Source organism: Podarcis vaucheri (assembly GCF_965113315.1).
Source record: "Podarcis vaucheri genome assembly, chromosome: 1".
In the NCBI taxonomy this organism is placed as follows: Eukaryota; Metazoa; Chordata; class Lepidosauria; order Squamata; family Lacertidae; genus Podarcis; species Podarcis vaucheri.
In genome coordinates, this window is record NC_138759.1 from 107635288 (window position 1) to 107648062 (window position 12775).

Sequence of the window (12775 nt, forward strand, 5' to 3'; positions counted from 1 at the left end):
TCATATTTGACTTCAAAAGGAGAAACTTCTTAAAGATGAGGAGACTGGTGAAAAGGAAGTTGAAAGGGAAAGTCAAGTAGGTCATGTCTCTCCGTAATGCTTGGGGATAATTCAACCCCACAATAAAAGTAGCTCAGCTAGAATGCATACCATAGATCAGGAAATATACCACCAAGTCCAAGAGGACTTCCACTGACTCTTATCACAAGACTCAAATAACTGTGACCCTGGAGGTCACAGAGATCTGTAGCAGGACTTTCTCCCTGACTCAAAACCATTTCCCCCCTTTAACTTTCACCTTTTCTATAACTGGGCATAAAGCTAACCTGACAAAAAGGTCTTGGTTATGTGATAGGAATTTTATGGTCTTAGATATATGGTAATGTTCATAACTGCACATACATAGATCAACACAGGAAGACCAGCCTGGAACCATTTTGATTCCTAAACTGACCAAATCCTTTCTCTGCAAGGTTAAACTGGAAAAGCCTCCCCATTGTCTCTTTCCTCACAAATCCTGTCTCAAGGATATGTCTGTTTGAATAAGGTGTGAGCCTGTGACCTGGCCCAGGAAATAAGTATTTTACCACTACAAAAGAATGGCCAGGCTCCCCAGGAAATCCAATCAAGCAACCTGCCAGACAGGAGATAAACAAGGACAAGAGAAAAACAACATTTAAATTTCTGTGATGTAGGTGGGATGTATCTGAGGGGTGGTCTTAGGTTACACCCCTTCTGTGATGTATGCATAATGTTTCTGGGGGTGGTCTTGATCTAGAGAATGGGAATTTCAAAAGTCTTTATAAGCCCTTGCACGGCATTTTGGGGGGTCCTCTTCCTCTCCTGCGTGGGAGGGAGTACCCTGTTGCAACAGATCAATAAAGATCAAGCTTACTAGCTGCTTTGCTTCTCAATATTCTCTGGTTGGCCTCTGTTATTTTCTCCTACCAATAGGAAACCTATGTAAGGACTCTATATGGGCTCTTGGATACCCCATAAGGGAAAAGGGCATATTTTTTATTTACAACAGTTTCTTCTTGGACTGCCTCGGGGAGGAGATACATTCATGGTGGCATTGATGGTTATCCACAATCCTTGGTCTGGAGCATAAACGAGCCAGCAAAGGTCACCTGTTCATGCCATGGTGCAAGAGGCACAACATCCTTGGATTGGTTGAATCTCCCTTCTGGGGAGGCATGTCAAAGAATTTAGAAGGCTCTGGGCTTCCTGCTTCCACTTTGATGTATAGAAGGATTTGGAGTACTGACAATCCAGCTCCCTTTGTCCTCCTTCTATATTTGCAGTAGCCAGCAGAACTGCTTTTACCTCTCATCTTTGATAGTCATCAGAGGGTAAATCCAGAAGCAGCTTCCAGTGTCAGGTTGAAGCTACATATGAGCAGCCAGTATGGATGCATACTCCTGCTGAAACCTAAAAGCTGGGCTCTGAAGTAGAAGGAGCAAAAAGTCTGGCATTGTTGACCAAGCAAAGCTAAGAAGTGAGGTTACTCATATTTACAGTGTATCTCCACATACAGCCTGGTCAACACCCTTCTTCACCTGAAGAGGATTTTGAGGCCTAAACACACAAATTCTTGCCTTCTCTAGTCAGATATATGGGCATGGCCAAATGATGTCACAATATAGCACATCTCTGTTGCCCCAGTTAGTTTAGCTGCTGTTGTCAAAGATTCTGTTATTGTTGGTTTTGTATTCCTGTCACTCCCTGTGGCAGGAGATGGACCTGGTGTTATTGCTAAGACAAAGTCTTATGCCAAACTGGAAAACAGACCTATGTGAAACAAGCAGTCTGGTCAAAAATGCAGCAGAGCCAAACTGCTTAGGGCTATTCCTGGGAGACACCTCTGAGTAGACTTGCACTAAAAGGATTTAAGACTCTTTTGGCCAATTTAGAAGGGGAGTCTCATGATACCTCTACAGGGTAAGTACCATTTCCCTGAAATTTATCTTTCTGCCTTGTGGCTTTGCTAAAATAATTTTCTACTATAGCTCAGTAGGTGAGGAGATAACATCAAAAAAACCCTCCTATGAAGGAAGATGGAGATAATAACATTTCAACTTTGCATACAAATGCTTTGTTATCTGCATTGCAGAGAGCTATGTGGTGTATCGGATATTAAAGGTGTGCTTAGATAAAAGATAAAAGTCTTCTGGAAAGATAGTGTCTTTGCTGGCTGAAAAGTAATAGATTATTAATGTTATCTCTCAGACATTTTCTCTGCTTAGTAGCAAAAGAAAAAGAGAAAAAGAATCTTTTTATTAAAATCAGACTGGTGGAATATTCCAGTGGTCATATACCGTATATGAAGATTTGCTTAGGGCTGCCATACGTCCGGATTTTCCCTCAACAACTTTCAGGGTATCCTGGTTTTTACTTTTTGAAATATGGGAACCCTAGATTTGCTATTAAAAATCATAATATAAAATACATCTACATTGATGGAATCTGCCAGTGCTAAAGTTAATAATAACTGAATCATCATTTGCCCTTGCCACAAATGACTTCAGACCAGTTACTTTTTGTCTTGAAAACATTAATTAGTACAATACTGGCTTTTTTGGGTGGGCGCTACTTCGCTTCCTTGGGAAGCCTGTCAAGAACATGACTGAGGAGAATTTAGTTCAAATATATCTTTGCTGAATTGTTTCCCAATATGATCCTGGCCCTGTTCTGCTGGAGAGCAGGCTGCTACTTAACTGGTAGAGAGTGCCCGGAAATTAGCACATTTTCCAAATATACAGGAACACAGAATGCATAATTTGAGGTTTTTAAGCAACTCTGAGAGTGTGCTTTAAAAAAATAATAACCAAGCTCTATATAATTTTTATGCAACAATAAACAATTTGAGATTGTTCAGTCAAGGTAGTGGAGTGACCACTTGGAGAGCAACTGAGACATGGTCAAGCTTTTCCAGAGTTTTGCAGCAATGATAATGGAGCTTTGTTGACAAAGTGCAGCCAAATGGTAACTTCATAGCTTATGGTTGAAGTTGTCGCAAAGGAGGCAGTGATAAGTGATGCTGCCAAGGAAGCAATACTGGGCTTGCTTAGGCAACCAGTGGGAAATGAGAGGAATCCCAATAAGAACTGGAAAGTTGGCAGATGAGAGAGAAAAAGAATTATACCTTTCATTCCTTATGTTCTGTCTGAGACACAGGTGGTCTGTGCGTTTGTGCATGTTTGCACTTAGCATCAGGGTAAAATAAAATAAAAAAGTATTTAAAAAATGCTTTCCTAGGCCACAACAAATCTTTACCAGGAAGGGTCAACTGCAAGTGAGAGTACAGAAAAGGAGCACTCATTGTCATGAGACTCAAAAGGTTCAGTCAGGTTTAGTTTATTCCATCAAGGTCTCTTCCAGAATCCCCAGGAGTTTGGAGGTGCAAGGATGAACATCTAGCCTGGAGCTCCAGAACTTAGGCAGAGTGTCCAAGGGCAAAACTCAAAAAGTATGCACAGGAGGAATTCAGGGAAATGGAAATGCAAAGGATTCCATGAGTTCAGGAATCCAACACCAATCATAGGATGGCGAGAGTCACAAATGAGAAAGGTGGTCGTGGAATGTTGGTTTTGGTGAACAAAAGAAAGGCTATTGTCTTTTCCTACCTAACAAGCAGGGGAGAGGGTAGTTTAAACTCTACCCAAACAAACTTTGGGTAGAGTTTAAACTACTGATAAAGACACCCCCCCCCCCAAATCTCAAGGTTCTCTCTAGCCGTTCAACAGGGGATACAATGTTGTTTTGATTAGATTAGGAACCAGAGGAAGATAAGAGCATTTAATGATTTCAGGAGGTCTCACATCAGGGTATGAAGAATGTGAAATACTCTTGTCTACATCAATGAGAGGCTTTGTCAGGAGATTCTCAAGTGTGCTTTGTCCTAATTTGCAAGATTCTTACCAGCCAAACAAAATGCAGCCTTCTGAGTCAAAGTGTTTTTGAAGGGATACACAGAGTGATGGTGGAAGAGCACTCTCTGACAAACAGGTAAATATTTCCTGGAAATAAATAAAAGTCCAAGGCTGTATTGATCTGTTGCAGTAAATCAAATATAAAATGGTGTATGGGTACAATAAATGGTACAAAGATAAGACAGTCAGGCCCAAGAGCAGTTGTGTAACCATGATTTGTTACTGGTTTTATTATATTTCAACCCTCAACTTTCCTCCAATGTGGTCAAGACTGTTTACATGGTTCTCACTCCCCTTCCACAGTTTCTTCTCACATATGTAGGTATGGTAGGTTGAGAGATATTGACTGGCCCAAGGTCACCTAGCAGGGTTTATGGCTGAGGGAAGATATGAACTTGTATCTCACCATCCCTAGTCCAACATTACTATTACTACTCCTCCTCCTCCTCCTACTACTACTACTACTCCATTATCCCTCGTAGGGTCTGGAAAAGGCTTGCCATTGTAATACAAACCATGCTGCATACATGTACAGTAGTACCTCGGGTTACAGACACTTTAGGTTGCAGATGCTTCAGGTTACAGACTCCGCTAACCCAGAAATAGTACACTTCAGGCTGAGAACAGAAATTGTGCGGTGGCAACGTGAGGCCCCATTAGCAAAAGTGGTGCTTCAGGTTAAGAACAGTTTCAGGTTAAGAATGGACCTCCAGAATGAATTAAGTTCTTAACCCAAGGTACCACTGTAAAGGTAAACGGTAAAGGACCCCTGGCCTCAAAGGGTTGTGGTGCTCATCTCGCTTTCAGGCCGAGGGAGCCAGCGTTTGTCAACAAACAGATTTCCGGGTCATTTGGATGACTAAACTGCTTCTGGCGCAATGAAACACCCTGACAGAAATGGCAGGAAACACCATTTACTTTCCTGCCACAGTAGGACCTATATATCTACTTGCACTGCTGTGCTTTTGGACTGCTAGGTTGACAGTACCTGGGACAGAGCAACGGGAGCTTACTCCGCTGTGGGGATTCGAACCACCAATCTTCTGACTGGCAAGCCGAAGAGGCTCAGTGGTTTAGACCACAGCGCCACCCCCATCATATGGAGGTACTGCAACCAAACTGGGGTAGGGAATACAATTGCTTGGCAGGGGCAAATCAGTCCCAGAGGCTAGTGCCTTGCTACCCCTGTACTAGTTCATAGAAGGCATAAACAGTAATGTATTGAGTGACCCTGTTAAAATGCATACCTCCCAACAAAGCTGATGTCAACAACAGCAGCAGAAACGCTCTGCGTGATTTTTAAAATATATATATAGACTGTTTAACGAATAAATTCAGAAAACAGAAGTATGAGATTGAAGCAGGCGTAAGTGGGGGGGGGGGCTGAATTCCAGTGTATGGGGGGTATCTATAACCATCAGAGATGGGAAATTGTCACCTGTTGTTGCATAGCAAAAAGTGAACATGTTTCATTAAAAAGGAAACTAAAACCTGCTGCACCTGCTGTCCTGCAGAGGCTTTCATTCTTGATTTTTGCATATTCCTCAATCAGGAATCAGTCTAATATAGTTTTTGGTAATCACTAGACAATTTCATTGGACGGGGAGATTTCAGCGATTTAATTGGAGGTGGATGGGAAGAGATGGAGGATTTCAACATCTGCCTCAAGAATAGTGTTGTTGGGTGCTAGGAAAAACAAGAGTAGTTTGGTTGCTTAGCAACACCAGTTGCCCAAATTAGCTAAATCTGTCTAAATAGACTGACGAAGGACGAGATAGTTAAGGAGCAACAGTTGCTGTTTCTGTCTTAATTAGAGAAGCATACGGCATCACTTAACTATTATAGTTCAGAACAGAGCACATATTAAGTCCAACATGCAGAGCCCACTTCAAATCTTTCCCTGTTAAGACTGTTTGTGGTGCAACTCAACCACGTCGTCACATGATCTGTAGGATTGTAATTGTGCCATTGCAGAACTTTAAAGAAAGTTGGCAGTGGTGTAGAAAAAGGTTGTTTCATCCATACAGTGGGCTTTTGGACACTAGGGTCCTTGAACTGCACCTGAGCATTGCTCTATTGCAATCAGCTGGAAGTAAAATGATAAATGTGCCATTCACCCATTTATTCCCTAGAACAAGGACAGGGAAGCTGCAACTTTCCAGATGTTGGATTCCAAATCCTACCAGTCTCAGACAGTGACTTACAAAGACGTAGAGTGGCAGAATCACAGAATGGTAGAGTTGGAACCAAAGCATTGCCTAATCCAACACCTTGGCAACACAGGAATCACAGCTGAAGAATCTCTGACAGATGGCCATCTGAACTCTGTTTGAAAACCTCAAGTGAAGGACAGTCTACCACCTTCCGAGGTTGTCTGTTGCACTGTCAAACAGTTCTTATAATCAGAAAGTTCTTTCTAATGTTTAGTCAGAATCACATTTATCAAGTTGGTCACTCTTGTCTGCAGACATTTCAGTTTGTCAATATCCTGTCAATAAACTGTAGTGCCTAGCTCTAGAAACAGTACTCCACATGGGGACAAGACTATTCCCTTGACATTCACTGTACTTCTGTTGATGCATCATTTAATTGCAGTTGATTCACATTAAGCTTGTGGTCTAACCCTGGGTCCTTTTCACCTGACTACCATGCCCTCCCAATTTTGTTTTGAATCATGAGCAACAAATATAAATGCTCACAAACAGCATTTTCACATTTTTGTCTACACACACTTATTATTCTTATTGTCACACAAATTCTACAGCTTTCATAATTTCATAATTCATTACTTACTGGCCACATTACAAAGTTCAGAGTCTACTATACTGGACAGAAATTCACTTGATATGTAGTGCACAGGCATCAACTAGTGTGCAAAAGACAGGTCTTCTTGACCCTATTAAACAGTGGCATTTTTAGTACAGTACATGAAAAGATGGACCAATCCATCTCCTTCAGTTTCTATTGGTTTATCATTTGTCTGGCCTTAAGTGCAGTTTACCTAATTTCCACATCAGTATGTCTTAAAAAAGGAAAGGCTGCATGAAGGTTTCACGCACATTTCTCCTAATATAAATATTTTGGTACACAATTTTACTTAATATACACATTTTTTGGCTAGGAGTTTTGCCTAATATGGTGTATTTCTGTACATTATTTTCACCAATATATGCTGATATGCCCATGAACCTCACCAAAATGCTGGAGAGGCTGTACTTCTATAGGCATATGCCTTCACATGTGGTGGGAATGCCCCCAAATCCAGCCCTTTTGGACAACAGTCCTACAAGAAATAAGCAAAATAACTAAACGGGTATTAGAAGTCACCCCAGAACTGGCCCTATTAAACATACTCCAGGATAATAATGCCCACTCACATTACAAAGAGCTTATAACCCACTCACTCTCAGCAGCCAGAATCATTATAGCCTGACTCTGGAGAGATGTGTCAGGAGTGAACATGGACCACTGGTACCAAATTGTATGGGAAACAGCCTTACTAGAAAAGTTAATCTATAGACTAAGACTAACACGAGGACGCCTTCACACTGGTATGGGTCCCCTTTATCACATACACAGCCCAACAAGACAAGAACCCACCGACAGCATATGAATCAATACGGCTAACTTGACCCAATATTCCCCCCTCACATGCAAGCAAATCTCACTGCAGCCAACTAAAGATAAGCAGCCATGCTCTGGACGCCTCCAACCTCTCTCACCACCAAGGAAACATATCATAAGCAAGTGACACTGGCAGAAAATATTACCACCCCAACCCCCTTTCCCCCCCTCCCCCCCCCATCTTCTTCCCCAACCTTATTCTGTAAACAGCACTAATGTCTCGCATCAAATGTAAGAAAAGACCCTAGAACTTGAAGAAAGAGGCAATGCATGCTCTTTGTACACTTTTGTTTTGTTTTGTTGTTTTGTTTTGTTTTGTTGTAGAACTACATTGCAAAATGAGTTCAGGTTTTGAAGCTTGGCTGCATTTCACTTTGCGTATTGGGTCAGGAGATGTGAATTTAGGAAGATGCAAATTCCTAGTGTCCCCTTCTGTGGTAACAGAGTGGACTTAGTCCAAATGGTTATAGCGCATCACACACGCACCTCTATTGTACACCCCATATAAATGACTGATGCCGTCAGTGTACCACTTTATTGTATTTTTTTTTTTAAAAAAAGCAAGAGCCTTGCTGTAATGCTCTTGGCAGAAATGCAAAGCAGACCAATTATGGATTACATTTTGAGAATTTTCTCATTATCATTCAAAACATACCTCTTGAAAATTATTTTCTCATCGCTTAAAATGGTTATTTTATGTTCCTTCTTACCGCACATTCTCATTACAATAGCAAAGATTACAGAGAAGAAGCAGTACAAATTTAATCGATGCTTGTGGCATTTTTTATATATAAAAAACAACCCTCTTATGCAGAAAGGGAACTAGGGCAGATGATAATGAGGTTGGGAAAACAAACCATCCCCATCCTACTTTAAGGCAAACCGGCCTGTTCACCATTAGCCAATATATGTCTCTGCTAAATCTGACTGATGATATCCATACAGTTATGGACAGACCCATAGTTGGGAGTCAGATTTCTAACATGGAGTGGCATGTCCCCTTCCAATGAGTGGTTCTTTGCCTCTTGCCAATTCAGTATGTTGTCCTTTACTGCACAACTTGTGACGTGCACTAAAATACCTTGCGCTGGAAGGCCCTGTTTGGACTTCAGCACCAGGGCTCTGTGCACCCAACTGATATGTGCAGCAGTAATGTGGAGCACATGGAACTAGGCCTCAGATCGCTTCAACAGGAGCTTTCAAAATGGAGCACTACTTCCAGTAGTGATGTATGGAAGTGAGAGCTGGACCATAAAGAAGGCTAATCGCCGAAGAATTGATGCTTTTGAATTATGGTGCTGGAGGAGACTCTTGAGAGTCCCATGGACTGCAAGAAGATCAAACCTCTCCATTCTGAAGGAAATCAGCCCTGAGTGCTCACTGGAAGGACAGATCTTGAAGCTGAGGCGCCAATACTTTGGCCACCTCATGAGAAGAGAAGACTTCCTGGAAAAGACCCTGATGTTGGGAAAGATGGAGGGCACAAGGAGAAGGGGACGGCAGATGACGAGATGGTTGGACAGTGTTCTCAAAGCTACCAGCATGAGTTTGACCAAACTGCGGGAAGAAGTGGAAGACAGGAGTGCCTGGTCTGCCCTGGTCCATGGGGTCAAGAAGAGTCGGACATGACTAAACAACAACAACTTCCAGCAGGAGAACTGCAAAGAGAAAGAGAGAGCAAAACTATGTTTGTGTTACGGACTGGTTGGATGCAGAGGAATGGTGGGAAGAACCAGCTGGAGAACCACCAAGCGAAGAAGGTTCAGAGCCAGGGAATGGTGGTGGGACAATGATATAGAGTTAACAGGGCTTAGTGAGCTGAGAGAGTCTGTGGCAGAGAGAAGTCCAGAATCAGAGGCAGAAGCTGAAGCAGGTGAGTGGGAGAAGGGAGGTCAAGAGGCAGAGATGAGTCAGGCTGGTAAAGAGTCACAGGTGTCTCCCTCCTCCTGCTTCAACAAGCTCCCATCCCTCCTTGTCTTCCGGAACCAGAAGAGGCATGAAAAGGGCAGAGGAGAGATTGGCTGCACGGGGATGCAGTCTCTGATTGCTTGGGGAAAGCCCTAGAGAGGAGGGGGCTTAAACTGCTGTGAAGAGGCAGGGACTTTCAGTCTCAGCAACTGGTTTTCATCGAGTGAGACTGTTGGAAATGAGCTACTAATGCTCATTAGGCCTGACACTCAGCCAGGTCTGCAGAGATCGTGTTTTTGCTAATAAAGAGTTTACTCCAACTTTGAACTGTGAGTTTACTGATCAACATGCTCCTGTGACAGCTTGCCATTAGGGGATATGTTTCACCCTCCAGCCCAAGGAACTTTCAAATGGAGCTGCTTTCAGCAGAAAGTCCTTTCTAGATTTCTAGGTTTTGGTGTAAAGATTGAGGTGGGGTGGCACCAGCAGAACTTTATATTTTCAGCTTTGGGGCTACTTTGGGATGTGCCATTACTGAATACTGCTAATTGGTCTATTGGTCACCACAGCTTCAGGGCTGATTGTAGGGATGTGTGGTGCTGTCCAAAGGTCAAAGACTAGGACTGCTCAGAGCATGGTTGGAATCTGACTACTGAGCGGGTGGAAGCTGAGAATTGGTGTCTGCTAACTGGGGTGTGAGCTTTTTTTCCTCAGCCATAAATGATAACCTTTTGTGAACGAGTGTTTTTAATGAATGATTCCAGTTACAGGTAGGTAGCCGTGTTGGTCTGCCATAGTCAAAATAAAAAAATTCCTTCCAGTAGCACCTTAAAGACCAACTAAGTTAGTTCTTGGTATGAGCTTTCGTGTGCATGCACACTTCTTCAGATACAGTTCTTCAGTGTGTATCTGAAGAAGTGTGCATGCACACGAAAGCTCATACCAAGAACTAACTTAGTTGGTCTTTAAGGTGCTACTGGAAGGAATTTTTTTATTTTAATGAATGATGTGAGGTTTTTGTTGAGGGTTGGTGGAGTCATAGAATAGATTTGGTGTTTGCCCCAGAGTGTTACACTGCCCATGTTTAGATATAGATTTTCTGCGTACGGACCTGCAATGACTGATATTTGTGGGGAATGAGGGAGAGTATGTTTGTGGGCATGCATGTGTGTTTGTGCAAGCTGACAAAGGTACAGGTGTGTGAGTGAGAGCTGTATTTGTCTGGGCACTGAACAAGTGGAAATGTGTTGAGTGAGTGGAATCCTGTCTTACAGTTTTTGATGTTTTATCTGTTTTAATAGTAAAATGGTGGCAGCCTGGGAGAGGTAATTTTCTGTGACAATCCCAAAACTGTGGAATTCTTAACTCACAGAAGTGCATCTGGCACCATCATTAGGTAGTTTCCAGTGTTTGCTAAATATAGATTTTATTTGCCCTGGCCTTCAACACCTGAATGGACCCCTCTATTCTCCTGAGTCTAATTTGTTTTAAACTGATTTTAACATTGTATTTTTAAATCACTGTAATCTGACCTGAGTACTTATGGTGAAGGGCAGTTGAGAAACTGAATTAATAACAATGATGAAAAATAAGACTATATTAAATTTTGTTGTTTGAATTCCTTGTAAACCACACTGCAATTTTTTGAAGAATAAAAACAGCATATAAATACTTGAAATAACAACAATAAGGTTGCCATATGTTTGGAATTTCCCGGATTGGTTGTCGGAAACAGTGTCCAGGTGAAAATCACTGGAACATCTGGAAAAATCTGGATGTATGGCAACCCATGTCAGTAGTGGCATTTTAGGTGGTTTCCCTTAAAGCTTGAGATTTTGCAAAAAGAACCTCAAGAACTTTTCTGTCTGGATTTTCACTTTTTGAAATATGGCAACCCAAAATTACAATAAACCGGTTTGCAAGATGAATGGAAGAAAACAAGTGCTAATTGTGTTACAACTGTAGATGGCAGGCACGAATCAGTCGTTTTCTCTAATATTAAACCATTTCGATCAATGATTTCGGTGTTGATTAAAATATCAGAAAGTCATTTTAAAACAATCTGCTTCTGATGAAATGTTGTTGTCTGCAAATAGATCAGCTTACAAGATTCTTAGAGATGCGCTGAACATTTTGCTATCCAAGACCAACATAGTTACTCCTTTACAAGAGTAGCCCATTCACTTTGTTAGTGAAGTTTAAATTATTTTGTAGAAAGATCTCTGCTAAGTCAGCAGTTCTGCAAAAAGTGAGCTAGGGAAGATAAAAATGCAGTGTCTTGAAATCAGTTGCTGGATCAGCAAATTGACAGACATGAATGCAGAGAGTGGAAAAAAATAATAAATACTGTTGATAATGGACTTTGCACTTCTACTGGCTTATTTTGAAGCTGGATGCAATTTGCTGAACATGGTGCCTGTGCTATCTTCACTCATTTAAATAAGCAAATGAGCGGTTCTTCCTGGACAGTATCCTTTAGACCTTTATCGTTAATTACGAAGAGGTAAAGTGTCACCAAGTAGGTCGCAGTGGACAATTCTGTACATGCTCATCCACTAGAAGGAATGTACAGGAAATATACGGTGCTGGGGGACAGAATGAAAGTTGCTTCCTGAAGCCGGTCAGCTATCAAAGGCTAACCTGGGACTTCAGAAAAGGGCTTTGATGGTTTTGCTTGAAAAGGTTAATTGCCTGATAAAGAAAAGTTACAAAGTTGCAAAATTAGTTAGCAATTAACTTGAAAGGGATAAGTTTGCACAGGCTAAAAGCAAGTAAATTGTTTTGCTAATCCTCTCACTGCTAAGAAACTCCAACTTTTGAAAAGTGAGAATTACCTGTTATTAAGTGATGTATGATGCTAAAAGATGAAACAGAAGGGCACACTCTTCCCTCACCTACTCTGTTTGCTCTAAATACGGGCAAGTAATTGAGTAGGATATACTCAGGCGTTTTTTTTAAAAAAAATTGGTCACAAATTGGAGAGAGCATAAAAATCACAAAGTCTGACTACTTTTCTTCACAGTTCTAAGTCACAGACAGAGTGATCCTATGCCTATTTTACTAAGAAGTAATCCTTACTCTGTTCAATAGGACTTAATCTATTGTATATGTGTACTGGATCACTAGCCTTAGGCTATCTCCAGAGTGTGCCATGGGATAGAAAATTACGTGACTCAACTTTCCTGTAAATAAATAAATAATGCTACCAATGGAAAACAAACAGGCCTTATTAGAGAGAAGGCTAAGCGAGCGGAAGGGTTGTAACTCAATGGTAGATCATTGAACTTAGAAGGCCCCAGCTTTTAACTGTG